Consider the following 6,000-nt stretch of genomic DNA (forward strand, 5'->3'; position numbering starts at 1 on the left):
AGCCCTTTAAATTTTTTTTCGAAATTGGTTTCTAGTCTATAACTTTTGATTGAGAAGTCTGATCGAAAAAGTACGAATTGATTTGGATTCTACGCACCCAAATTAATAAGAAAAAAGTGTTTTCCCGAGAAATTTTGGTGCAGTCGATTTTTGGTAAAAAAGGAAGGTAAAACACTGCCTTTTTTTGACCCCCGAAAAAGAAATTGTCTCAGATCGACCCGGAAAAAAAATTTTCTTATAGAATGTGGCCTGTAGAATCCATAATTTCAAACAGTTCCAAGATTGGGCTACTAGTTCAAAAGTTACAGCCCTTTTAATTTTCTTTCGAAATTGGTTTCTAGTCCATAACTTTTGATTGAGAAGTCTGATCGAAAAAGTACGAATTGTTTTGGATTCTACGCACCAAAATTAATAAGAAAAGTGTTTTGCCGAGAAATTTTGGAGTAGTCGATTTTTGGTAAAAAAAAGGAAGGTTAAGTACCTATTCAAATACTATGCGAAGTATTCGAATACTAAATATTTGTGAAAGTATTTGAGTTACAAATACAAATACTGCTTCCATAAAAGTATTTGAATACTTTAAAGGATTTGAATACTAAAAAGTATTTATAAAATCGAATACTGCCCAGCTCTGTTGGATACTTTGGTTTTCATGGTAATACTTTCTTCAATATAACTTTCAGCAACAGTTGTGGACTTCCATCCACCGAACCGTTTGAATGTAGTGACTTAGATCAGCACCATTACCTGCATTGATTGCCTACGCAAAGCATGTCCTATTAAGGGACTTCCCGGATCAGGGTCTTAAGGTATTCAGCTACTTTGCCCACAACATTGCGTACGTTGACCAAAGGGACGAACATTTCCACATCTACCACTTTACTTTATTTTAATCCGGTTGCAACAATATCAGTTATATTTAAATCATACCATTTCAAGGAAAAATGTCAAGATGGCCTTTTCGATCTCCTTTCAAATTCATTTTACTCCGTCAATTACAGAACTGAACTGATCGAAACTATTTCCAGTAAGTTTCTTTTGAGTTGAGTGGAATTAATGTTAAAATCGCTTCCGCAACAGAACAAGCAATATAATCTTCCATTGTAATTATACGAGGATTTGCGGTAATTTCGTTTCTAATTTCTTGTATTTTGATTTAAAATGACCTACCCCGGCGAAGTCGACGAAAAAACCTTGTATGTAATTCATATAGGTATAAATTTGGTCCACTCGCCTATAATAAAACGCCTCATGGTTAGTGTCTTGTAATTTGTCGACATTAAAATGTCCCCAAAGAAAGAAATCAAGAGGAGTCAAGTGACGTGACCGCGGTGTCCATTCTACGTCACTCCCTTTGGTAATCTATGTACAAGGATCCCGTTGATTTACCCACTACCTACCTAACAGGCATAGGTAATGCGGCGGAGGTTCCATATAAATTGGCAACTAAGTTGATATATCAATTGTTCTGTCGTAAATTTTAAGAATACTTTATATAACTGTAGGTTTTTTCAAGCGACAACAAACAATTTGTCTTGATTTTTTTCAAATAATTCATTATTGGATCTGGGACCATCCAAATTTTGTGTTTTATGGCCTTTAATTTGATGTGTTACTCCACGGAAGATGCATACTATAATTTGTAGAATGTAGGTAGCTGGGGGAGCGGGAATAAATGCTAAAACTGTAAGGTAAACCTTCCATTAAACTTCCCCTTAGCTAAATGGACAAGCTTTTTTTGCATTTTTTAATTTCAGAATTACACATTACCATCTGTGGTTAGTTTTAAAATGAAAGTTCAATATAATGAATCTATTTACCTACCACCTTCTCAGTTTAAAGAGTCAAAAGTACCGAAATCATGGACAAATGGGAAGCAGGCGAAAGCATAGGCATAAGGAACTATTTAGCATAGGTACATATTTTTACCAAAGGAATTGTTCAGTAAAAATTAGTGGAAAACAAGAAGGTATTTTGTGGTAAAGGAGCCATTACTCTCAGATTACTAAAATCTTAGGTGAAACAATTAAAATGTAGTTTGACCGGGATCAGAAAAAAACATAACATTCTCAATGTATGACTGAAATCTAAAAGGTGACCTACCAAATTCTATTCATGCACATTTGTCTTTGTAAAGCCCGTTTTAGACGGTCCAATTTCTATATGTAAAAAGCTCTGATCATGTATTTTATATACAACAGGGATTCTTTTTTATTAAATGTTGGACGCTCTGTTTCGTTTCTAAATTTTAAAAAAATGTTGAAGGTGGCTTACAACATGATTTAAGTGAATTTGAAGAAGTTTACCTATTTGACAGGATATTACTGGCAAAATTCTACATGAAAATTGTGCAAATAAATACATGTAAATCTTCATTATTATGGCATAAACTAGCTTCAGAATTGATCAAGTACAAATTAATAATACATTTTAGGTAATGAATAATGTTATTTGGCGAACATATATCTCATAATTCGCTTTACCATTATTTGGAAAAAGAAATCAATCAGGTATAATGATATGAATGTATAGAACTGTACAGGTGAGTAATGGCACCGTCGTGTTCATGAACCCGTTTGAATTGATAAAATTTTCAGTTGTTGCAAGACGGTCTTCTGATCTAGATGTGTTTCTATTTTGAAATATCGTGTTATAGTGGTGCTTTGTGGTGGTGTACAGCGACCGTAGAGGGCAACACAAAGATAAAGGTAGAAATTTGTAACGCTTTTTTAACGTTTTTGAGTCATTTACATTGCAAAACTTCTCAAAATGTGTTTGAATTAATCATTCGTCTAATTAAACGTCTATATGAAAACTTTTTGACTTGTAAATGGTGATTTTGTATCTGAAAAGAACTCTATGCAAATTTACGTGTGCGTACTTTACATAAGCCTTTCCCACGATATACAAAAATTACTGTCCCTTAATTCATGGAAAGGCTTTCCATTATTATTATTATACCCTTTAAAATTTCTGAGATTGCGATCATTGCGATTGAGCGAGTTCTAATCCTATAAAATGTGATCGCCTTATGCGCCACCAGATACAAAAATATAATCAAATAACTGAACCTATAATGTACAGGGTAATTTAATTTAATTTAATTCGCCCTCCAGCTCCAGAGGGATTGGAATCCCGGTTCGTGATAAACTTTCTCATTTACGAACGTGGAAAAACGAAAAAAATCACGCCCCACACAAACTTTCTTTAGTTAAAGAAAAATCGCGAAAACCACTAGCAATTATTTTACACCATTTAGGGTCTCGAACAGTATTCGACAAAACTGGTTTCGGTTCGTATATCGCAACAACTCCCCTCTAGTGTCTTTTTTGCTGATAAAAAATGACATTGTACCAGTAAGACGTTCTATATAAAAAATATTCTGTGGCTATTAACAGGTAAAATATGCGCCTGTATGTATCATCAACCCCATGAAGAACGGAAATTTGCATATGTGATATGTCCGAACAAATGACATGAGAAAATGCAATTTGAATTCATTGCCATGCCTTCAGTGCAGCTAATATAGTAATCTAATTAATTTCTTCATTTTGGGAATTACCGAACCTACCTTTGTAGTTGTTTTCCAAATTCGCCTCCCACAAAATAATACAATCGAATCTTAAAGAATAACTAAAGTTTATATTTGTAATAGTAAAACTATAAATTCGTTGAAATTGTCGAAATAGCTTGTAAAGAGTGTGGAAATGTCTTAGTGCTTGTTCACAATGGACATAAGCGTTACAAAAACATAACAGATACATAAAACATAATATTGACATAAGACATAATTTTACGCAGGTGGAGAAAGTGTTCACAGTGACCGTAAGATCATAATTATCTGCGTAGGCGCAAATCAAAACGTCAAGAACATAACAATATTATTTGTGGTGTATATGTGTGTGCCACTGAGATGGAAATTTCAACAGTTTTATTGCTTTTACTGTTATGAAGACCCAGAGACAAAGTTGTTACAAAACAAAAACGGCGTTGGTGGGTCAGACCTATAAATCGAGACCGAGAGAAAAGGGGAGAATTTAAGAATTTAAGCTTGTCTAGAAATGAAGCTGCATGATGAAGAATATGGTTTTTTCATACACCAGGATTATTCGATCACCTATTAACCTTATATCTTTTGTCCCCTTTATTAAACAATTAGGGTTTTAATCGCACCAAACTAATTAATAATTCGACGTCTATACGTTTTCCATGTCGTGTTGGATATAATCAAAAAACAACACACTAAGGACCAAACCACACCAAACTATGAAATAATGCGCCAAAAACTATGTACCAATTTAAAAATAACCAGATTATGTTGGCAGAAGAGATGTCATCGACGTTAGACGTAGTAATTGAAATGTCAAACCAACAGCTGCGTCTTTGTACCCAACAGAAATACACCTAATTCCACTAGATTTTTCATAAAACCTACGTAAAGTTGAAACCGACCCAACTTTATGTATTTTTTATGTACCGTTTCGGTAGGACATAAAACACACGCAAACATTTACAAAAAAATAAAAATTATGTAATCATTGTGAACACATACGTTGGTTTGCTACTATTCAACATTATGAATTATGTATCTGTTATGTTTTTGTTATGCTTATGTCCATTGTGAACAAGCACTACAGGTGATTTCTTAACCGCTAAACAACTACGTCGTGCATTTTTTTGGAACAAAGACAAAAAATTCCCTTTACACGGTGCTCCTGATTTTTATAGGTATACTAATTTCATTAAAGAACAAGCCTCTATAGCTAAAAAATTGATGATTCCGATGAACAGCTATGCTCAAAATAATAGACGTTATTGCTCGAGATATCAAACGTATGTTCGCAATAGGAATCTAAATTACATTTTACTTTTTATTAGTACAGAAATTTTGCTGTACAGGGACTTGGTTAGGAATGACCCAGAAAATAAAATGAATGATCCAAAGCTTGTATAATTTTTTAAAGTGATACCTGATCAAGTTGCTCAATTAAATTTTAATTCAAAACTTGGTTACCCAGCAATGAATTAGATGAATCTATATTAACGTATTGTTTTTTTAAATAGAAAAATGTGGTTAACTTTCAATACATAGTTTTATTTTAAAACGTTTATTAGGCACGAAAAACGAATTAAGAAGACACTTGATTTTAAGCATGCCATGGAGAATACCGGTGCGGCTTTCCAGTTATTACTATCACGTTGTTTCACTTTTAATTAATTTAAGGGCATTTTGCCACAACCCCTATTTGTGGTTTTTCGTTCTATTTCACAAATCGCTTTTTTTCCTAATAGGTTTTCCATGGACCCTTGTATCAGAAGATACTGATATAATGGTTTTACCACTAAATATACCACTGCAACTAAAGGAATTTGTATTTACTTCGTCGACGAAATATAGCAGTTTCGGAATACGGCACAACATCGCTTCTCTTTAACAAAAATAAGAAGGCGTGCATGTCTACTTTAAATAATAATCCTACGTTGTTTGAAGCCGTAACAGTAACATCATTTTATACAAAGGACGCATTAAAACCAGACATTATCAAAGGCGGTGTCGAGTTTCTCCTAAAATTAAGACAATGCCAAAAAAGTTCAAAGTTTAAACGAACTTCGTTATTTTATGTATCATACTCTAAGGCAGGCCAATTTAATTTAGCCGTGTTGCTTCCTACGGACGAATCTCCAGAACAACATTTACTAAGAAGTGTACTATCACGTAATACAATAATAGTTGTTTATTATACAAGGCGATAAATGGATATTTTAACTGTTGAGTGAATTTCACGAGATGGTTAGTTTCTCTTTTTCATCGTGTATAATACAAAACTTCATTTTATAGCAGAAGCCATATACATTGTAGACAAAGTGAGCTTCTGACAATTCTGAATTATATGTAGATTAGAAAGCTTAGGTTCGGCCGTCGCGATCATTTCCATTTCCATAGAAACCGCATTGTCATACGTTCTGAACGTAATTTTATATCGTACTTCGCGTCCCATT

The sequence above is a fragment of the Photinus pyralis genome, unplaced genomic scaffold (assembly GCF_008802855.1).
Source record: "Photinus pyralis isolate 1611_PpyrPB1 unplaced genomic scaffold, Ppyr1.3 Ppyr1.4_LG4, whole genome shotgun sequence".
NCBI lineage: Eukaryota > Metazoa > Arthropoda > Insecta > Coleoptera > Lampyridae > Photinus > Photinus pyralis.